At 41.6% G+C, this 24,683-nt stretch overlaps 1 pseudogene; it reads right to left on the minus strand.

The window, feature by feature from the left end:
- Positions 1-6,396: 6,396 nt before the first annotated feature.
- On the minus strand, positions 6,397-6,496 carry LOC113319938 (annotated as a pseudogene).
- Between the last annotated feature and the right edge of the window lie 18,187 nt (positions 6,497-24,683).

Raw genomic sequence — 24,683 nt, forward strand, 5'->3', positions numbered from 1 at the left:
AAATCCTTCGCCGTTACTAACCGTTAACTCAACATTGTACCCGTTTGTCTCTTGTTAGAATCAATTGTCACCAACCGTAGAATAGCAGGTACGCTTAGCTATCCGCAAAACTCCTTGTATCACAGGATACAGAAGCGCTCGACTACCGGATTATGTTCAAAAGAACCACCTTGAGGTTCGCTTACAAGATGTAATTCCCCGAACGCATTAAGATTTATGAATTTAGGTTTGATCCCAGCAGTTAAACTCGGTACGCTCGGTCCACTTACTGTTGTTGTCTTTACTCGCAATTGCTCCACAGAATCCCTCCGCAAGGTCTTGCGATTTCTACTTGTGTAAGAGGTAATTGACAATTACGGATCGACTCAACTCTCTACTAGCATTAGAATGATTAATAGACTAATCTAATTGTCCACCCAAACCAATCTAAGAATCAATCATAAACCTTCGATACAGTAAAAACCACAATGATTAACTTTAAAACTTGAAACAAACTTGTAAATAATTGAGCTTCACAATTAGAACTCTGAAATCATCATTAACAATAAAAGAATATAGAAAAGAGATAGTTCTCCCTTCCTAAGGGGGAGAAAAACGGTAAATGGAAGATATCCCAAATTGTATCTAAGCTTCCCTATATATAGAGTTTTGTAGCCTCTTCTTGAAGAAACTAGGAAACCTAGCTAAGATAGGAAATTGCACCTCCTTAAATATGTCCCGTGCACCCCGTGCAAATTAGCTTGCAAACTCCTGTCGAAACTTGAAATTGTTGCACCCTTAATTATGTTCGTGTAAATATGTTGGCTAAATAGCCTAATGGGTTTGCACTAGATCCAGCCCATTTTGTAGCCTAGATATTAGTCCCGTGGAACTGACAGTGTATCCCTTGTCACGTTCAAGAATACATCTCATCTCAGCCTTTCATAGACATCATCGGCAACAGCTTATACAACTTTTGTTTCCTTCTCGAACTGCTATCTTCATTAAACTCCAGCTCCTGGTTCTCTTGACTGATCACATTTCTATTCAAACTCCTCATCTACTGCGGATAGTCACCAACAGAAATCAAACTCGAGTTGCTTTTATTAAAACATCACCGTTCATCATCAAAACTGCCATTAATGGCAGTAACGCATTCCTTCTTTCCCTGACTTCAACCTTGAGTTCAGTTCTCCTCCTTTCTCCAGTTTTGCAAATCACAGACCCGTTTCCATCAACTCAAGCTCTTCGTACTTCCTGCTATCCTTCGTACACCCTTCCATGCTGTCGTTATTCTCTATCAATGACTGTATTTCCATCATCCATGCATCCTTCACAGCGAGCCCTTCTTCTCGTGTCATGAGAATCATCAGCACCATCACCAGTACACGATCATTCATCACTGCCGTAATAGCAGCAAACAATGCTCCCTGGTTTCCATACGCTCAGCTCCTCCATCTCAATCTTCAAACGACGGCAGCAAGCTATGTTCTCCATATTCACCTTCAGCATCACCACCAGTAGTCACCATCGTAAATGGCATCACAGCGTCACTGAAATATTTATTCTTCCTCCTTCGAACATCAACTATACCCAACAACCACTACTACCAGTTCTGTAAGCCACAGAAACGTTCTTCACTTCCATCATCTTCTCTGCCATCCGTCAGCACCATTCCTCGAGCTTCATCAGTCGCTGGCAGCCAATCCAACCAACCACCATTCTCGGCATTATTCAGTCACTTCCATCTCTTCCCTGGCTTTGTTCTCGTCTCCACACTGATTCGACTACAGCAACAACACCATTGAGCATTCAAATACCACCAGTTCCAGCACTGCCATCATATCCATCACAGACTCGTGCTCACCATCTCCTCCTCGACCGCCACAGAATCATCACCATCCACCAACGGAAACAGCGACAAGACACCATTCTCTATTTTTCTCTGTCTCTTCATCGGATGTGGAAGCTGCAAGCCATCTCCTCTGTTCAACTCCATCAACTCTTATTAATCTCCCTCACTGACATGGCTGCCAATATTACTCTTCGTCGCCAACGTACTGCCATTCGAGATCTCTTCGCATTACCACTGTCAACACCAGCTACCTATAATGGCAGCAACAACCTTGATTCCCTGTCCTTGTACAGCTCGGTTCCATTGTTCATCTCGACCTTGAGATCTTCTTTATCAACCACAACAACGTCCCATGTATTCTATCTTCCCTGTTCGATCTCTAGTTTACAAAAGCTCCAGAGTCCAACAAATTCCATTACCTATACATTTCTTCCACCAGCACACATGTGCGCTACCCTTGATGTGAATTCCATTCAATTTGAAGTTTACACTTTCTTCTAGCAAATGTATGTGAACCATATAGCACATATTAAGCCCATGTTGTAGACAACGGACTCGGTACCTCCAACCCATTAAGTTCATCTTTGAATGAGTGCATTAGCTGATACGAGCTTCGAGGGTTTGATATATCCACGCGACTGCCGGTAGTAGTTTCATGTAATGATAATTCCGTCTCTCATTTGGCAAATTGTACGATTTCTTGTTTTTTTCGGGAATAAGCTCCAAAATTCCCATAAAATATAAAAGAAAGCTAATAATATAATTTCGCAAGAAAACTAGCTAAGAAAGCATAAACAATTGATACTTAGAGAGGTGTTTTTAAACACCTATCAGCAGTCCCCAGTCGCACTTCTCTTTAGTTACTGAAGTTGTCTCTCTGAGTAGGCTTGGGATCCGTCGCGGCCTCGTAAAGTGTTGCGTCAGGCGCTTTCCATACAGAGAGGTGATGATATCCTTACGCTACACCTTTGAACAATGGAGGACCTTGTCATTGCTATGACTTTTTGGTTGACCGTGTCTTCTGAGCTTTGACAGTGAAGGGATTCCGTGTAGAGCCTTAGTCCCCAAGTGTGGTTTACATGTTTTATCTTATATGGTCGGTGGGTTGACCATGATAAAGATATCACCATCTTGCATATCTACTGGTGACTCTATTACTTCTTCCATGTGAAACTAAAATATGGAGAAGTACGGATTACCTTTGTAGTGGTTGTTGCTATAGTGAAGCTCTAGCTGGTATCAACAAACGAGCAGCAATGGTTCTTGATAGACGCATTTATGTTTCTATTTTGATCTCAATTGTATATATTGTTAGTGGTCGATTTGGTACTTATTTGGTTATTTTATATCTTTGTAGGTGTTTTGGAGAAATACGATTTTGCGGCGAAATTGGCTCGAAAAGTGGTTTTTGCGTTGGTAGGAGGACATTTGCTATTCGGACTCTCACTTTGGATAAGGGGTAACCTAGTTACTTTGGGGAATCCCATTTCCAGGCAGCCGCTAATCGCATCCCTACTCTGGTTAGGGGGTAACCATTCTTCAACATTTGAAACGTAAGTTTTGGCGGGAAAGTATTACACGCTACTGGCAGTTTGGATTCGAGTTTTGAAGCTTTTGCGGAGAGATTCAACCATCAATTTACGATTTATTTAGGCCTGTTAATGCTAAACAGGTCTGGTATAGCCCTTTACTCCGACTAAATTGGGCTAGGTATCGATCAGAAACAAAATAGGGGAGAAAACTATTTACGGAAACATGGAAAGATTTGGTCGATGTTTTGTTGGATTTTCTCAACTGTTGGATTTGGTACTAGTTGTAACAACACAACAGGATTTCTACGCGTGCTAGAATTGAGAGAAAATAGGAGTTGTCGACAAGTCAGGAAAGATATTCTCGGCATTGTTTTGGTTTATCTTTGGCAGTTACGTGCAATGGGAGAAGGTATAATCTTCACGGATTCGTATCTTCCCGATTTGGGAAGTTCATAACCATCAAAAGACGCGTTAACTGAGGTGGCAGAGTTATTATCGTTACTTGGCAGAAAATAAAAAAAAGATAACTCTGTAACCTTTGGTGAAAGGCAGGGGAGATTTTATCGAGTATTTTTGGTCTTGTTTCCTATATATAGGTTGAGAAGGGGTCATAACAGGGTAATCGAGAGTTGGGGGAAGTTTAGAGAAGAACAGAGAACGAAATCAAGAGTTACAGGAAATCGTTTCTGCTGGTACACAAGGAAGAACACGAAGAACAAAAGGCCATTGAAGACAGTCGTTTCTGGGGTCTTAAAATCAGCGACAAAGCAACAGTATTTACAAAAGTTTTCTGTAACAGTTCCATTGTAACATCTGTTTTGTAACTCCGATACACTGTTGCAAACAGTCTGTGTTATTGTTTTTCACTCTTTTAATCATCTTTTGAGCAACAAACACATATTTTGAGACCATGATTAATATGAGGATCTAAACCCCATTGCTGAGGCGATAAAGGAAGCTATTTTTCCAACAAAAAGTGGTATATTCTATTTTATCTTTTTATTTGCAATAATTATATGATTATTTGCCTGGAACTATTATTGAATATGATTTTTATTTGAGTGATTGTGATCTATTTTGATGGAGTATGCTTAGTTTTAAGACTTTTGATGCTTCATACTTGGTATTTACAATTACTACTTTTGACAATCTACTTGTTGCAATATTTTAGAATCAAATTAAACGAGAAAATTGCATAAATATAAGTATTGGTTTAATCACTTTGAACTTGGAAAATAGTGGAATCTTAGCCTCAGTGTTTCTTTTAATATTGATATCATCTTTGTTTGAGTTTGTTATAATTTTTATTGTGTTTTCTATTTTAGTTTTGAATTTAAGTCTAAAAAAATCCTTCACAAGTCTGAGAAACGACACTCTTTTTACCACTATCTACAAATCACATCAATTTTTGGCGCCGCCGACGCGGACTTGTTTTTAGGGTTTTAGATTTATTTTACTTTTATTTTTTTATTTTTTTTATTATTTTTGTTCTTTTTTATGTTTTTGGGTATTCATCTTGTGTCTACAGGTTTTGGATCATAAAGAAAATTGACCCAAAGAGTTTGGTGATTTCATAAAGACTTGGAGTTAAAGATTAAAGCAAAAAGAACAGAAAAGAAGACAATTTTATTTTAGACAATTTTAGTTTAGGGTTTGTTTATTTTCTTTTAAAAAAAAATATTGTATTAGGGTTTATTATTTTTTTAATTTTTCTTTACTTTTTGGACTTTTGGACTTTGGGACATTATTTTTTTTATTACCCTACGGAACGGTACTTTAAATATAAACTGTTTGCAGAGAAGGAGGAAAATTACGATATTGTCTCTGTACCTTGGGTTCGTACACTTGACATCGGAGTCAGTGGCCCAGTCGACTACAACCAATTCATCCCCCGTCTGGAACGGGAGGTAAGATTCTAAACACTCGTGAATCCCCAGTCAGCGAGTTACTGGACTCCTTCGTATGCATATATGTTGAGGACTGAATACGGACAATTATTTTTCTAGTAAAGGGCAAGGCCTGTCCATACAAGATAAGGGTTCGGATTTCATCACTGTTCTCTTCTTGCCCGCTTTAGGAACACGTAGCCTACGCGAACCTAAGCCTAAAATTTTGACTAGAACGAGACTGATAGGGTAACGAGCTTAACAGGAAAGTCATTCGAAAAATATTGGTTACTCTTTTAAGCATACTTCGAAGTTCTTGACGGTTTCTGTAAGTTGAATGCGTGACTGCGCCGCCTTGTAATACCGGTGAGGCCTTGGGTATCAAAGCTCCACCGAGCTTCCCTCGCCTCTATTCAACTTACGTTAACTCGGATTGATTCCAGAGGGGTTTGCTTAAATTGTAACGAATTCCCGTTCGAAGGATTAGAAGCTGGTCTAGAAACAATCTAAGTGGAGCCATCATGCTTTTTGTTTGCTAGAAATCAATAGGTTTGATTTGGTTGAGTCGGCCTTGATCTGTGTTTGCTTACCCTTCCAATTTAGAAAATTTTATTGTATGCCTGAACGTAAAAGAGACGCACTAGGTAGATTTGTTAAAGAGAAACCTAGTAGTTCGAAGCGTCTCGATTACCTTAATCTAGAGAGTCCGACTTTTGAAGAGTCTGTTTTTGAACGTCCTTTGACTGAGGAGAGAATCCCTGTTGCTCCGATAGCGCCAGAAATGGCAACTTTGAAAGCTTTGTTGAATCCAACTAGGACTACTCGTCCCTCATGTATCAGGTTAGCTGATACGGAAGCAACTTATGAACTTAAACCTGGGACCTTATAGCTGCTCCCAATCTTTTTAGGGAAAGAAAATGAAAACCCCTATTTCCATGTTAGGGACTTTGAGGAAATTTGTAGTACCCTCAGGATTAGAAACTAGATGATGATGCTTTGAAACTTAGGTTATTCCCCTTTTCCCTGAAAGATAAAGCTAAATCGTGGCTATATAGTTTGGCTTCCGGGTCAATCGAAACGTATGAACAACTTACATCTGCCTTTTTGAACAAGTTTTTCCCTAGGCACAAAACATCGTCTATTAGGACGCAAATCTGCACGTTTTCTCAACAGGAGGGAGAAACTTTGTATAGGTATTTGGAAAGGTTCAATGATTTATTAGCCCAATGTCCTCATCATGGTTTAGAGAAGGTTAGGTTAGTTCAGATCCTTTATGAGGGTTTAGATTATCCCACCACAACCACAGTAGAATCTATGTGTACTGGTGGATTTGAGAACCAAACAGTTGATGACGCGATGACATATTTGCATGAAGTCGCCGAAAAGACCCAACAATGGGAATGTAGTAGGGGACCCAGAAAACAATTCTTCTCGGCAGAGAGGAAACGTTAATAGGGTAGAAGGAGGCTATGAATCAGATGCCAAAATTGCTTATAGCGAAAAGGTTAGAAGCTTTAGAAGTGGGTAACACTAGTGGTAGATTGGAGCCTTTTGGGAAGGCCAGAATAATGAAGAGCAAGCCAATGCTCTATAATAACACTAGGTTTGATAATCGTCAGAAGTTTGACCCATATTCAGAAACCTATAATCCTGGTTGGAGGAACCATCCGAACTTTTCATGGTCTAAGGGCCAGAGTCAGGGTCAGTCTAATAATTCTAATGCTCCCCCAGGTTTTGGCTACACTAGGAATACATCAGGCCCAGAAAATAAAACGACTAGCTTAGAGGAATCTATTAAGATGTTAGCAAAAACTCAGGAAATGTTAGCACAGAGCCATGTTAGTTTTCAACAGGAAACCAAGCAGAATTTTCAAACTAATGCTCAGAGCCTTGCTAAGTTAGAACTTCAAGTCGGCCAAATAGCTAAGACCTTAAGTGAGAGAGATAATGGTAGGTTCCCTAGTCAGACTAATCCCAATCCTAGAGGAGTTCATGAAGTAGGTACAAAACCATCGAATCAATTAAATGCTATTAGAACCCTTAGGAGTGGTAGAATAGTAGACAATCAGGTAACCATGCCCGATAGTGAACATACTGTAGTTCATCCCTCAGGACCACTAGCTAAGGAAACTGATAAAATTTCTGATGATGCCAACTCAGTTCCTGAGAGGTCTGATTTTGTGCCTAGAGCCCCATTTCCTCAGTTATTAGTACCAACAAAGAAGGAATCGAACTTTAATGACATAGTGGAGGTTTTTAAGCAAGTTACCATAAACCTTCCTTTATTAGATGCAATTAGGCAAATTCCTGCTTATGCCAAGTTCCTTAAGGATATGTGTACGCGAAAACTTAGCGTCCGTAAGAAAGCCTTTTTAGCTAGTCATGTAAGTTCAATCATTCAGAACACCACAACTCCAAAGTACAAAGACCCAGGTTCTCCTACCACTGCTTGCACAATAGGTAACTTCCGGGTAGAAAAAGCTTTACTTGACTTAGGAGCCAGTGTGAACTTACTGCCATTCCATGTATACTTACATCTAGGACTTGGTGAAATGAAACCTACTCAGATGACACTGCAGTTAGCTGATAGGTCTGTTAAAATCCCTCGAGGTGTTATCGAGGATGTTCTTATTGAGGTCGACAAGTTTATTTATCCAGTGGATTTCGTGGTCCTAGATACCCAACCTGTCCCTGACCCAGACAACCATATACCTGTGATTTTAGGTCGCCCAGTTTTAGCTACGTCTAATGCGATCATTAACTTTCGAAATGGTGTGATGAGTTTATCTTTTGGTAATATGACTATGGAGATGAACATTTTTAATGTCAGTAAGCAACCTCATGAGCTAGATGACACATGTGTTGAAGAGGTGAACATGATAGAAGCCTTAGTTAAGGAGTCATTACCAAACATTTTGTCTGAAGACCCATTAGAAAGTTGTCTATCCCATTTTGGTTTAGATTTTGACGACGATAGCACTATTGAACAGGTGAATGCTCTATTAGATTCTACCCCCGTTTTAGACACTGATAGATGGAAAGCTAAGTTCGAACCATTACCAATTTCTGAAACTACCCTAATTCCTTCTTTGGAAGATCCCCCAAAGTTGGACCTTAAACCACTACCCGATACTCTACATTATGTGTTTTTAGGCCCATCTGAGACTTTACTTGTGATTGTAGCTTCCGATTTGGATAGTGATCAGGAAAGTAGGCTAGTAAAAGTACTTCAAGACAATAAGGAAGCTTTAGGGTGGACTATAGCATACATTAAGGGTATAAGTCCTACTGTGTGTATGCATCAGATTCATTTAGAGGAAGACTCCAAACCTTCTAGGGAGATGCAACGTCGACTGAACCCTAACATAAAAGAGGTAGTTCGAAAAGAGGTGCTTAAGTTGTTAGATGCAGGTATTATTTACCCAATTTCAGACAGTAAGTGGGTTAGCCCTGTTCAGGTTGTCCCCAAGAAATTAGGTATCACTGTAGTCCAGAATGATAATAATGAATTAATCCCAACCCGAGTGACCACGGGATGGCGTGTGTGTATTGACTATAGGAAATTGAACAAGGTTACAAGGAAGGATCACTTTCCCCTTCCTTTTATCGACCAAATGCTAGAGCGATTAGCTGGACATAGTCACTACTGCTTCTTAGATGGCTACTTCGGTTATAATCAGATCGTTATTGCCCCAGAAGACTAAGAGAAAACCACTTTTACCTGTCCCTTTGGTACCTTTGCGTATAGATGCATGCCTTTCGGGCTATGTAATTCCCCTACAACTTTTCAGCGTTGTATGATGAGCATATTTTGTGATATGGTAGAACGGTTCTTAGAGGTCTTTGTGGATGATTTTTCAGTGTTTGGTTCATCTTTCGATGAGTGCTTGCATCATTTGACATTAGTGTTGATTAGGTGTAAGGAAAAAAATTTAGTGCTTAATTGGGAAAAATGTCATTTCATGGTTAAATCAGGAATTGTGTTAGGGCACATCGTCTCTTCAAAGGGTATAGAGGTATAAAAAGCCAAAGTTGACCTTTTAAGACTTTACAGGTCCCAAAAACCGTAAAATATATTAGGTCATTCCTAGGGCATGCAGGTTTTTACCGTCGATTCATTAAGGATTTTAGCTTGATTTCTAGACCTCTTTGCAATTTGCTTGCTAAAGATGTTAAGTTTGTCTTTGATGATGCTTGTTTAGAGGCTTTTGAGAAGCTTAAGACTTTACTCACTACCGCTCCCATAGTCCAGGCACCTAACTGGAACCTACCCTTTGAGATTATATGTGATTCTTCAGATTATGCTATAGGCGTCGTTTTAGGACAACGAGAAAACAAATTACTTCATGTGATTTATTATGCTAGCAAAACTCTGAATGATGCCCAAATGAACTACACAACTACCGAGAAGGAACTTTTAGCGATCGTGTTTGCCTTGGATAAGTTTAGGTCCTACCTATTAGGTTCTAAGATCATAATCTATATAGATCATGCTGCTTTGAAATACCTTTTATCTAAGAAGGATACCAAACCTAGATTGATTAAATGGATCCTATTGTTACAGGAATTTTCCCCATACATTAGAGACAAAAAGGGTGCAGAAAATGTAGTAGCAGACCACTTGTCTAGGCTAGTTGTTAGTTCTCCTAGTGATTCCCTTCCTATAAGGGATAGCTTTCCTGATGAACAATTGTTCTCTGTTTCCCAATCACCTTGACCACTTGTCTAGGCTAGTTGTTAGTTCCCCTAGTGATTCCCTTCTTATAAGGGATAGCTTTCCTGATGAACAATTTTTCTCTGTTTTCCAATTACCTTGGTATGCAAATATAGTGAATTATCTTGTTACTGGTCGAACCCCTCAACATTGGGGTAAACAAGATCGTTCTAGGTTTTTAGCCGAGGTTAAGCATTTCTTTTGGGACGATCCTTATTTGTTTAAGTATTGTCCAGACCAGATCATTAGGCGATGTGTACCTGAGAGTGACCAGTCCAGTATTCTCTCCTTTTGTCATGAACATGCATGTGGGGGTCATTTTAGTGCTAATAAGACTGCTACTAAGATCTTGCAGTGTGGTTTTTACTGGCCTTCATTGTTTAAAGACTCTAGTCATTGTGTTTCTTGTGAGCGTTGCCAGAGGTTAGGGACCATTTCCCGTAGAAATATGATGCATTTGAACCCTATTTTAGTGATTGAGGTCTTTGATGTGTGGGGCATTGATTTTATGGGTCCATTTCCTAATTCTTTGGGTTATCTTTACATACTTGTCGTTGTAGACTATGTGTCTAAGTGGGTTGAGGCGGTTCCGTGTAAAACAAATGACCACAGGGTCGTAGTCCAGTTTTTGAAAGAGAATATACTTACACGATTTGGTACGCCGCGAGCTATAATTAGTGATGGAGGTTCACACTTTTGTAATAGACCGTTTGATCTTTTAATGAAACAATACGGTATTACTCATAAAGTAACAACCCCATATCACCCTCAGACTAGTGGTCAGGTAGAGGTTTCCAATAGGGAAATTAAACGTATTCTAGAGAAAACAGTTGATCCAAACAGGAAAGACTGGTCTTCGAGGATTATTGATGCCTTATGGGCTTACCGTACTGCGTTTAAGACACCCATTGGAATGTCACCTTATCGTTTAGTGTTTGGAAAGGCATGTCACTTGCCTGTTGAGTTAGAGCATCGAGGCTATTGGGCTATTAAGAACCTAAACTTTTCACTTGACAAGGCAAGAGCTCAAAGAAATCTCTAGTTGAATGAGTTGGACGAGATTCGTAGAGATGCATACGGTAGTGCTAAGAAGTATAAGAACAAAATGGAACTTGTGCATGATAGGAATATTTTACGAAAGTCATTTTCTCCAGGTCAAAAAGATCTTCTGTATGACACTCGTTTGCATCTATTCCCCGGGAAGTTTCCCTCTCGGTGGACCGGTCCTTTTGTGGTCCGTACTGTTTTTCCTCATGGCGCTATTGACATTGAGACACCAGATGGTAGTAGTTCTTCGAAGGTTAACGGTCAGCGATTGAAACCTTTTTTAGAGCCTTTTCCTACAGGTGATGTTGAGGAGGTCCCTCTGGAGGACCCTGTTTACCTTGATTGACCATCGAGGCGATTTTGTATGTTGTATAATATTTTTGTAGGTTTTTTGTTACACTTCACCCAGGTACTATCTTTCCGACTTCTCTCTTTACTATTTCCGCATGTTACTTATATTTTTGGTACTTTTCTTTAATTAGAAACATTGAGGACAATGTTAGATTTAAGTTTCGGGGTGGGGTAGAACTTTTTGTTACCTTTTCGTTGCAATAAATAAACTCCAGAGCCTAGAAATTTATCCCTATTAAGGATGACACTAACCAATCTAAGTGGATGGAAGCATTTTGGTTGTAGGAGTTGAGGAACCAATCTGACTAGAAGGCAACATCTAAAGAGTCTATTCATAAAAGCACAGAGCTCAGGTGTTAGAAATAACATGATAGTTTCACCATATCTCGTTGAGTCCTTTTCACTTCTGTTTTTATTTTGTTTTGTTTTTAAACTATGTTTCTCTAAGTGATTAGGTGGGGCTCACGATTCAAGTTGTTACCAATGCTAGGGTGAATTAGAGTTATTGAGATAAAAAAAAAAATTGAGACCAGACCATCAGACCAACTGGAATAAATTCAATAAAGTCGGCCACTGAAACCCTTGTATATGCCAGTTGTGTTGACCTAGAGTTAGGATTATCGACCGCTGATACCCTTGTATATGCCAGTGTGTTGATATTAGTCAGACTAGTATCTCAGTCCATTAGGATAGGTTCATTTTGGCGGAGGCCTTCAGACAGATATGAGAAACACCGTTCACCTGGTAAACATCAAAACCATCTATGTTTTTCTCTATATCCATCTTCTTGATCTACCCATGTGATTAGTTTTGACTCCGGATATTGATGTCCATAGTGCGACTATCTGAGTAGAGCTCTGTCACTTCATATGAATTTTAATATGCTTGAGTACAAACTCGTGTACAACAATTGGAATTTCGCATCAGGGTACTTCCTCCTGTAGTCAATAAGTATGCCAAACAAGGAGATTCTTTAGTGCCTTACAAGGTTCTGTGTAGATAGCTAGGGTCTGGAGTAAAGGTTTTGTGGGTATACCTCTGGTAAGCCCTCCGGAGACAACACTCCGCCACTAGAGACACCTAGGGGTTTAAATGCTTATTGCATACGCTAAATGCAATCGACGATGCCTGCGACAGTGAGTTAGGATTTTATTTCTATTTTATTTTTGCTCAAGGACTAGCAAATAATAAGTTTGGGGGTGTTTGATAGACGCATTTATGTGTCTATTTTAATCTCAATTTTATATATTGTTAGTACTCGATTTGGTACTTATTTGGTTATTTTATATCTTTGTAGGTGTTTTTGGAGAAATACGATTTTGCGGCGAAATTGGCTCGAAAAGTGGTTTTTGCGTTCGTAGGAGGACATTTTATATTAGGACTCTCACTTTGGATAAGGGGTAACCTAGTTACTAAGGGGCATCCCATTTCCAGGCATTCGTTAATCGCATCCCTACTATGGTTAAGGGGTAACCATTCTTCAACATTTGAAACGTAAGTTTTGGTGGGAAAGTATTACACGCTACTGGCAGTTTGGATTCGAGTTTTGAAGCTTTTGAGGACAGATTCAACCATCGATTACGATTTATTTAGGCATGTTAATGCTAAACAGGTCTGGTATAGCCCTTTACTTTGACTAAATTGGGCTAGGTATCAATCAGAAACAAAACAGGGGAGAAAACTATTTACGGAAACATGAAAATATTTGGTCGATGTTTTGTTGGATTTTCTCAACTGTTGGATTTGGTACTAGTTGTAACAACACAACAGGATTTCTACGCGTGCTGGAATTGAGAGAAAATAGGAGTTGTCGACAAGTCAGGAAAGATATTTTCGGCATTGTTTTGATTTATCTTTGGCAGTTACGTGCAATGGGAGAAGGTATAATCTTCATGGATTAGTATCTTCCAGATTTGGGAAGTTCATAACCATCAAAAGACGCGTTAACTGAGGTGGCAGAGTTATTATCGTTACTTGGCAGAAAATAAAAAAAGATAACTCCGTAACTTTTGGTGAAAGGCAGGGGAGATTTTATCGAGTATTTTTGGTCTTGTTTCCTATATATAGGTTGAGAAGGAGCAATAACAGGGTAATCGAAAGTTGGGGGAAGTTTAGAGAAGAACAGATAACGAAATCAAGATTTGCAGGAAATCGTTTCTGCTGGTACACAAGGAAGAACACGAAGAACAAAAGGCCATTGAAGACAGTCGTTTCTGGGGTCTTAAAATCAGCGACAAAGCAACAGTATTTACAACAGTTTTCTGTAACAGTTCCATTGTAACAGCTGTTTTGTAACTCCGATACACTGTTACAAACAGTCTGTGTTATTACTTTTCACTCTTTTAATCATCTTTTGAGCAACAAACATATATTTTGAGACCATGATTAATATGAGGAGCTAAACCCCATTGTTGAGGCGATCGAGGAAGCTATTTTTCCAACAAAAAGTGGTATATTCTATTTTATCTTTTTATTTGCAATAATTATATGATTATTTGCCTTGAACTATTATTGAATATGATTTTTATTTGAGTGATTGTGATCTATTTTGATGGAGTATGCTTAGTTTTAAGACTTTTGATACTTCATACTTGGTATTTACAATTACTACTTTTTAAAATCTACTTGTTGCAATATTTTAGAATCAAATTAAACGAGAAAATTGCATAAATATAAGTATTGGTATAATCACTTTGAACTTGGAAAATAGTGGAATCTTAGCCTCAGTGTTTCTTTTAATATTGATATCATCTTTGTTTGAGTTTGCTATAATTTTTATTGTGTTTTCTATTTTAGTTTTTGAATTTAAGTCTAAAAAAATCCTTCACAAGTCTGAGAAACGACACTCTTTTTACCACTATCTACAAATTACATCAGTTCTTGGCATCAACTGTGATCAGAAGAGACCACATTGTCGTGGGAACAAAATAGGTCGGCTGGAATTGCACGAGCGTCCATGGAAGCAAAGGGATTGGCTGGATGTATAAGCGAGTAAAACTGTCCACGACCACGAGCTTTGGAGGGATGAGACAAAAAGTGACCACAACTACGAACCTTGGCTGGTTGCGATCACGATCCTTGACAGGGAGGAGTGTGGCGTCTACGGAACGATACTTGGAAGGAATGAGTGGCGGATACGGCATGATCCTTGGAAGGAAGGAGTGGCGGCTACAGGCACGAACCTTGGCAGGAAAGAGTGGCGGCTACGGGCACGAACCTTAGCAGGAAGGAGTGGTGGCTACGGCATGATCCTTAGTAGAAAGGAGTGGCATTGAAGCGGCTTCGGCTCCTGGAGAGGACGTTGAAGCGGCTGCTGGGGAGAGCATTGAAGCGGCTCCTGGAGGGAACGTTGAGGCGAAGCGGCTCCTGGAGAGAACGTTGAAACGTCTCCTGGAGCGAACGTTGAAACGTCTCCTGGAGAGAACTCCAGTGAGGGCGCCATTAGCCCTTGACTTCGAAAAACGAGTTGATACCATATGGCGGATGGGAAGACGGCACACAAATAGTGATGGTCGGCAAGTCGTGTTTTCTCCTCATGGGAAAGAATACGCTTCTTCTATTTGATTTTCCCTTGTAACTCTCGGAGTCTTGACAGTTATAATGTTAATGTCGGAAGCTGCGTCAATCAGCATGCTTTCAAACTCGATATCCTTAAAGTGAGCAGTGGTTAGGAGTCCCCAGTTCCATCTATCAATCGTGCTTTTCAGGAGAGGTTGGGGTTTGGGAACGACTTCCCTGGATGGAAATAGTTGCTTTCTTGACACAGTGCGGTTGAGGGCTGCAAATATGTCTTGACGTTTCGCCTTGGAGAAATGCAGAATCTCACATAAATGTTCCATCATAGACTGTACGATTTTGTGGATGGAGTCCCCAGAAATCATGCGGCTCCTGACGGGAAGAGGTTCTCTGTGAACTCAGGAGGATTGTTGATTTTCTTTGCCTCGATTTTGGAGAAGTCGTTCCCAATCCTCATGTGTGATGAAATTAGATTGATGATTCCTTTCTACTGGGCGTTCAGGAGCAACACGAGCCTCTTCATCTATAAAAGCGTGTCCTGCTGAAGTGCTTCCGGCGGGTGTTAAAAGTATTCCTTGTTAGCTCTATCTAGGGTTGATGTGACTCTTGCGGTAGCCGCTCCGTTAGTGTCTTGAGGAAAATAAGTATCTCTTTCTGAGTTGTAGCCATGTATGAGCCTTACGAGAACTTTTTTCTTTCCATCAAATCAACAGTGGTAATAGGGGGTTGGCTTCCTCTGGCTCCTCCAGCCTCTCATTCTGATGGAGGAGTGGCAGTAGCTCTGGTAGCAATTGGGGGTGTTACGCTCGAAGAAACATTAGGAAGGGTGATAGTGGCTCTGGCTCTGGTGATAGGAGGCGTCACGCCGAAGGGAATGTTTCCTGCGCCGCCTGCTAGAGAATGTAACACCATGGGATGTGTTGACTGCGCTTGCGAATGGTACACTGTGTTGGGCATTCCCTTTTTCTCTCATTCAATATGTCCACATACTCTGTTTGCATCTTCGTTGGCGGAGGCACATACTTCAGACAAGGATTCAACATTTTTTGTGACATCTCTGAAATTTGGTGGCGTTCTCCAAGCGAATGTTTGCTGGCTCTTGCTAGAGCCGGTTTTCCATACTTTTAAGAGACAAAACGTCTCATTTTGCAGGTTGACAATATCAACTTGATTTGTGACAACTTATTCTAATATTTTGCCAGACCTTTCATGGTGATTGGATTTCGAGCATTGGAGGCTTTGGAAGTGCTTGGGATGGCCGGGATGCATCATGAAGCGGCAAGTTGGGATTGGTGATTGAAGTGAATTCTGGTTAATTGTTGAATTTGATCTAAGATCCACCCTTTTCAAATTGAGAAAAAAATGGAATGAATCTTGAGAAACTGATTTTGCAACCGAGAGATTAATCTCCCACTGTGGTCGCTAGTTGTTTTGGGGTAAAAACTGTTTCTGTCGGTTTTGGTAAATTTGGGTGTGTTGCTGAGAAACGAGTTTAGACCTAAACAAATGCACTGCACGGGAGTACTTTAGATTCGAGAGATCAATCTGTACAATCCTGGCCTAAACCAAGAAATGGTCGTTCTAGTCTTGCTTCGGTCACAAAGTGAAGGAGAAGGGTTGGTTTTAGGGAAGGAAGCGAAGAAGGTGTTGAGACCAGAATGGTTAATTCTGAAGGTGTGGATGTTTTATGACTATATCAAAATGTGGAACTGGCTTGCGGAATGTAAGCTATCATTTCTTTGGTGTTTTTCTGGATACTTGTGTTGTTGATAACCAAAACTCTGTCGTTTGGTCGATATACAAGTCATAATTGAACGCACCCTGATCTCGTAGGAAGTGGGAGTAGTTGAGTGATGGATAAGTGGCGTAATGTGTAAGTGCTAGAAACCACGTCCCTACTATGGAGGAAACGGGTTAGTTTACACCCACTACTTCTTGCCGCCACTAACTGCCCGCTTTCCTGACACTTTCTTATAATGGGCGTGTTGCACGCCGCACGCTGTAAACTACCAGACCAATACCCTGATGAGCATCCCCCAGTTTTTGACATGTTTGATGTCTCGAGTATTTTCTTGGAAAATGTGCAGAAGATTGCTGAGTGGGTATTGTATGCAAGACCTTATTATTCTGATTAATTGTATGCCAGCTAGGTGGCAGATAACCATGTGTTGCAAGTCAAGTCATGAGACTTTCCGCAGGAGAATAGCGTGTGATGTTATTAGGTTGGTCTTGGTTGGTGACCTAAGCCTTACCATGGGACGGTCAATTCCGTGGCAGATTTGGACGGCCGAGATTTGTAATTCATGAGAGGAGGGAGATGTTGATTATGGCCACATTCCGTTAGCACCTTGTGATGTCATAATGGCGCCAGTGGCATGGTGGCACGATTGGCACATGCCAGTGGCGTAATGGCATGATTGCTACATGCCAGTGGCACGATTGGCATACGCCAGTAGCATAGTGGCGCGAGTAGCACCTGGTGTAGCCGTGGTCTTTATACCTTGGCATATTGGTATTGGATCCAAATATGGCTCGACAATTGTGGCTCATGTTGTCGTCTCAAACCTAATGCCCTAAGTAGCATTATTTGGCGTGGTTGGCGTAGCGGCCTTACCTAAATTAGGGTTTGGCATGCCCGAACCCTAATTAGCGCGTGTGGCATGTGGCCGCGGCACGGTGATGTTTTTTGTGCATATGGTGCCATGGCCACATAAAAGGAATTATGGCAGGGCCATAGTGTGGGAATGACCACAGGCGCAAGGATCGCCATGGGTGGCCACGACATGGCGCCATTTCTAGATTTTCCTGGTCCCGCATGGTTCGTGGCATGTTGTGGGGCCAAAGTGGCGTAATTCCGGGCCACGACTAAAAATTAGGATTTCGACTAATTCCACTGAAGCAAAAGTCGTGTTTTGATCATAAAACCCTAATTGGAGTTTGTTATGGCTTTGGCCACGAACAAGAAGTGGGTTAGCATGTAGTCGCGCTTGTTGTGGCATGTTGGCATGCTAATTAGCACATTGGCGTGGCACGGCACGTTTAGCATGTCGATTAGGATGTTGGCGCGGTAGGGAGCGTTTGGCATGCCAATTAGAATGGTGGCGTGGCAGGGGGCGTTTGGGATGCCAATTAGCATGGTGGCGTGGCAGGGCGCGTTTGTCCTTTAATGTATGTGACGGGTTTAAAGCGACCTGATTGGTCAAGAAAAGGGGTCGGGCAAACATAGGGCGCGAGCACACCTCTAGTGCTCGTGGCGCATTTAAAGTGATCGTCGATGGGAAAGAGGAGGGTCGGCAAGCAGCATGGGGGCGTGTCCATCTGCAGGTGGCGCCGGCTGGCCTATGGCACGACCACACCTCCCCTTGTTTTCTGATTTCGGGTAGGACTCTGCACCTACTAATCCATGGCGGATCAATTTCCTAGTTTGCCTAGGTTTAGTTTCGACCAGTAGGGCCTGATATATTGTGCAGGACGCAAAACCTAATTTTTGCAAATTAATTAGGTTTATATTCGAATGTTGTGAATTATCACAAAATAGATTAAATTCGGTGAGTTCTGTGTGTTGACACTGAGTTCTTTAAGTTTATTGCCAGATAGAAGCACGCTTTCTGATTGAGTACTTTTATGCAAACCTTAACCTTGATACTTCGGGAAATTCATGCTACTCAGTTTGGGAGTGAACACTAATTGTCATGTCATATCAATATTAAGGGTTTAGCCGGGGAACATAGCATAGGAAAATACTCATACTCTAATGAGTAATGTAGGCAACAGTTTACAGAATGTTTGGGATTGTTGCTACATGCACCATTCTGAATAAATATACTGAATTGCTCAGTGCATGTGTGAGTAGAGAGGCCCGGGCATGCTCATTACTTTAATACGGCTCAGTCCTTTTGCAGACGGCGCATTAAATATAGGGTTTTACATTCTTATCCATGAACTAAAAACCACCATTAACAGCAGTTTATTATTAGTTTTCGATTGATTTGATTGACTAAAGGTGGTTGAACTTTGATTGCACCTAGTTTTTTTATGCTTGAGAATCTTCTCTTTTGATATAAGATTCGCTCAAACTAGATCGAAGTATCGACGGGGATCTTTAGAACTGTTTGTAGATCTAAAGACGTCTTGTGATAATCCATCGTTAACAGACTCCGTTTTGTGTGTGATTGATTACAAGAGATTCAAATTGTTAGTATGCATGTGTTTATTGAAGATCTAAGAATATTTGAAGAGAAAGAAGATTTCTTATTTGGGTTCATAATATTTGGTGTGCACAAAACTTGATTTGTTGGGGATCCAACTATAATCAGTTTATCTTTGTGATAACCTTGATTGATTAGTTGAATAGATCGGCATCAATACAATTTTTTGTGATTAAGAGTATTGATTGCATAGTCTAGACAATTACTTTGGTAGTTGTTAATACATAGATCTAAGAACCTGACAAAGGAGTTTATTGGGATAAACGGAAGAGACTTTTGTCAAACTCATATCACTTGTTTGAAAATAGATGTTACCGAACTGATTTGTCGTTCCTTTATTTTTTGGAATACGAACCAAAGAAATTGTTCCAAGTGCGTGACTTATTACAAGTTGGAGGTGCAGGAATACTGAGGGAACTAGGTGAACTATAGGTTTAGTTGCTTGGTCTCAACTATACGAAGTTGGTTTAGATTTTGTATAGCGGCTTAATTCTGAGAGTATTCAATTCTGGACAAGGTCCCGGGGGTTTTCTGCATTTTCGGTTTTCTCGTTAAAAAAATCTTGTCGTGTCATTTAATTTTATTTTCCGCAATTATAATTGTCTTTATTATAATTTAAAGTAGATTACACAAACGTTAATTCCTAATTACTTGATAACAATCCTATTGTGTTTGGTTAAGTCCGAACCTTTTATCAAGTTGTTGATGGTGGTTTTTAGCTTAGAGTTAAAATTGTAAAACCTTACATCTGACATGACGTCACTACAACCTCTAGCGCATTTATTGAATCATTCAATATACCTACGTAAGAATTACCAGGGTACCTTTTTTATATACATGTGTCATGTTCCACGGCAGAACCCTTAGTATTGACCGACATCATCTTCGTACATACCAAACCCTAATTCTCATGCTACCGCGCCAAGGCATGCCAACCATGCCAGCCGCACCACTGTGCCAAAGGCAAACCATGCCAGCCACATCTCCGCGCCAAGGCATGCCAACCATGCCAGCCGCACCACTGTGCCAATGGCAAACCATGCCAGCCATATCTTCGCGCCAAGGCATGCCAACCATGCCAGCCGCACCACTGTGCCAATGGAAAACCATGCCAGCCATGTCTACCGCGCCAATGCATGCTAACCATGCTAGCCGCACCATGCGCCAATGGCATGTCAAACCCTTGGCCCCACCATGCCAAGTCAACGCACCTTGCCTTGGCCTCAACCATGCTAGCCGCACCATGCGCCAATGGCATGCCAAACCCTTGGCCCCATCATGACAAACCAACCGCGCCTTGCCTTGGCCCCAACCATGCTAGCCGCACCATGCGCCACTGGCATGCCAAACCCTTGGACCCACCATGCCAAGCCAACCGTGTTGCCTTGGCCCCACCATGCCAAGCCAACCGCGCCTTGCCTTAGCCCCAACCATGCTAGCCAAACCATGCGCCAATGGCATGCCAAACCCTTGGCCCCACCATGCCACACCAACCGCACCTTGCCTTGGCCCCACCATGCCAAGTCGTCCATACCAAACCCTTGGCCCCACTATGCCAAGCCATCCGCGCCATTGGCCTTGGCCCCACCATGCCGACCTTCCCTATGCGGCTACCAAAACGAAGGTGTGCGACGATCAATGGCCACCCTTCCATCCTAGATGCAAATCCTAGCCGTCCAAGGTCGCCAAACAATGCATGGTAACCTTTGGCCAAAACCCTAGTTTTGGCCACGCCAAACCGCGCCAAGGCATGCCATGCCACATGTGCCAATGGCATGCCAACCACCTTGCCGCGCCATACCATGCCGGCCTTCCCCATGCGGCTACCAAAACGAAGACCTGTGACGATCAACGACCACCCTTCCATCTTAGATGCAAATCCTAGACGTCCAAGGTCGCCAAACAACGCATGGTAACCTTTGGCCCAAAACCCTAGTTTTGGCCACGCCAAACCGTGCCAAGGCATGCCATGCCACATGTGCCAATGCATGCCAACCACCTTGCCGCGCCATACCATGACGGCCTTCCCTATGCGGCTACCAAAACGAAGACCTGCAAGAATCAACGACCACTTTTTCATATAAGATGCAGATCTTAGCCGTCCAAGGTTACCAGCTAATGCATGGCAACCTTTGGCCCTAGTTTGGTCGTGCCTAAACAACGCCAAAACCCTAATCTTTGGTCGCGCCTAAACTGGGACATATTAAAGCCATACTGATCATACTTTCATGCCACTGGTTACTAAACGAAAGGTTGCAATAATCAACGGCTACCTTCCTCTTAAGATGCAAAATCTCGACCGTTGAAGGTCACCACCGAGCCGGCAAGTCTCCCAAGTTCAACTTGTCAGACAACAAGAACATGCTACATGTTTTCCATGAAAACACTCGAGACATCAACACATGTCACAAACTGGGGGATGCTCATTGGGTATCGGTTTGGCGGTTTACAACGCGGCGTACACTACGCTCGTTATTAGAAAGTGTCATAAGGATGAGGCGGTTAGTAAATACAGGGAGTAATGGTGAAACGCTTTCTTTTATGGAACATCAATTCCAAGCGTTACCGGTTACCACCTCCTCCCATTTACTCACCTGTTTTCTATTTCTTAATGAGACCAGAGTACGTTTCACTTCGACTTGTATAAATAGGCATTACCTATTTCCACCGAACAACAAGTGCTGGTCAAGAGCATACAACAATCAGAAAACGTTTGCTAGATTTCCCATCTGTTAGCTTCCCACTTTCTGATACAAGTTACAAAACAACTACTCTTCCAGAATCAACTATTCTGGTCTCAACACTCTCTTCGCTTCCCTCCCCAAAACCAACCCTTCTCCTCCACTTTGTGACCGAAGCAAGTCTGGAACGGACATTTCTTAGTTTAGGCCGAACTTGTACAGATTGATCTCTCGAATCTGAAGTACTCCCTTGCAGTACATTGTTTAGGGTTTAGATATGTTTCTCACCCACATGGTAGGCTTCTAAAAGGTCCTACAAATTATAACCGCAAGTGCACGGTCGTCAGTTATAGCTCGTGCAAGTACGGGTCGATCCACAGAGATCGGGTGTGTTTCGGAAGTGTTTTAGCTATTTGGGTTCCTAGATTTGCTTTGGGCTTAGAAGCCTTTTGGGAGTGTTGGGCTTAAAGTGCTAATGGGTTTTGGGCCTTAAACTTAGGCTTTTGGTTAAGCCTGAATTGGATTGGGCCTTAATGAATTTGGGCTTTGGTCTTAAATGAAATGGGCCTTGGTGGACTGAACTTGAGCTTTGATTTAGCTAGGCCTTTGGGTCTTAACCTGAGCTGTGGTTTCAGTTTGATGGACCTTTGCTTGGCTGCAGGAAGCAGCAGCAACAACACAGCAGCAGCACAAGTGCTGCACTGCAGCAGCAGCAGCTTGGCAGAGGAAGAGAGCAATGCAGCAGGAACTGCAGGAAGGCAACAGCAACAGCAGCTGCAGGAGAAAGAAGTGGCAGCAACAGATGAGTTGCAGCAGCAGCTGCACAAGCAGTGCACAGGAAAGCAAACTGCAGCAACAGCTGCTGCAGCAGACAACAGCAGAGGCAGCAGTGTAGCAGAAACAGACAAGGCAGTGCAGAAAATGCAGCAAGCAAAAACAACACAGGGCAAAAACAAGAAACAAAACAAATGAAAACTAAACAGCAACAAAACAATGAACAAAAGCAAAACAAAACAAGAATGAACCAAGGCCTAAGGCCAAGGGCAGGGATGAATAAGAAACTGAAATGAAGCAAAGCTAGGCAGAAAACAGGCATTCCTATAGAATGGGTTGAAAACTAGCTTGCTATAAGCACTAGCTTCTCCCAATGCACAATCAATACTACAACCTTAGCCTACAACAAGATGGCAAGAAAATCAGCTTGCTTTAAGCACTGATTTCTTCCATTACACAATCAGCACAAAGCTTCTAAGAAATCTAGCCTAGCATTCCTTCAAATGACAGTGAATTAAACATGACAGTAACATAACTAACTGAACTAACAATGAACAAAACCTAAACAGGACATTAGCAGAACATGAACATTAACATAAATAACAGGAGAATTTAACAGAGCAGCAGATTGAACTAAACATAACAACATGAACTGAAACAAAACAACATGAACTGAAATTAACATATGACTTGAAATTAACAGTTAACAGAACAAAGCAAGACATTAACAAAACACAGCAACTACTAGCACATTTAACTGAAACATGAAAATAACAGAACTTGAAAGTTCTGGATGTAGGCTAATCCTAACATAGTTTTTACACACATCCCTCACCACATATTTATACCCAATTACATCATTAGGGCTTTCCCCCAATTTTCCCCCAAAATCAGTGAAATTAGGTTTTGCAAATTACCTAATTTTATGGCACAATTCCTCCCATGTGCGACGACCCATCCTTCCTTGTCATCTTCTCTTGCTTCCCATACCTCCAATTGCTCTGTATCATCAACTAATTTCACCAACTCACTCTTAGGGTTCAGTGGTGAGAGAATGGGCGAAATTAATTGTTTGATAGAGATTAGAACGTGATATAGGTGATGGGTCGAGTGTGTATGATGATTTGAGAATGGTGGTGGTTGTGGTGATTGAGAAGGAGTTGGTGGCGGAGCAGGTGGTGGTGATGGCGACAGCAGGGTGATGGTTCTGCAGAGGGGTGGGTGGAGGAGAAGGCTCGATTGAGTTTGGGGTTAAATGGTTCGGTTGCTAGGGTGTTAGGCGGGTCCATCGAGTTCGATGTTTCGTGAGATGGGCCGCGAGATGCGAAGCTGGTAGGTAGATCGGACGGCGATGTGAAGTGAAGCTTGTAGCGACCGCTAGATTATATAATACAACAAAATCAACGATGCCAGATGGAGTTAGGTGTTGTAGTGTTAGGCGGAGATATCAATTTTCGATGCACAGCAAGGGAGCGACCGTTGGATTCAACTACCATCTAATCTGAAGGCTTGGAATTTCAGCTCTGTGGTGCTCGGCAGAGACATCAGATTTCGATGCTCTATGAGGGAGCGACCGTCGGATGCTTCTGAGAATTGATCTGATGGCTGAGAACGGAGGCGCTTTTGTGTGTAGAAAATGAGGTTGTGCGCATCATTCTTCGCGGTTTCCTTGCGTAATTTCTCCCGGCTTTTCACTACTTTTCTGCTCTTTTCGCTCCGCGACTCATCCGAACTTTATTTATTACCTAAAAATGCAAAATTAATTAATAAAAATATTTATTCTTGAAAACAATGAAAATACAGAATATGGGATAAAATGTAGAATTAATGCCAAAAATGAGTTAAAATGCCAACAAAAAGGGATAATATATACAATATTTGGCACTCATCAAATACCCCCAAACCTGAATTTTACTTGTCCTCAAGTAAAACAAAACTAAGGAAATCCTAACTATACCACTGTCGCTGGTCTCTCGAATGCATTTAGCGTATGCACTAAGCCTTTTAAACCACTAAGTGTCCCTAGTGGACGAGTGAAGTCTCGTGAAGGTTTACCAGAGGTGTGCCTACAAAACCTAAGGACAAAATATAAGCTCAGATTCCATCAAACGTGACATGTGCAAAACAGTTAAGCTCACAG

This window comes from Papaver somniferum, chromosome 10, assembly GCF_003573695.1.
Source record: "Papaver somniferum cultivar HN1 chromosome 10, ASM357369v1, whole genome shotgun sequence".
In the NCBI taxonomy this organism is placed as follows: Eukaryota; Viridiplantae; Streptophyta; class Magnoliopsida; order Ranunculales; family Papaveraceae; genus Papaver; species Papaver somniferum.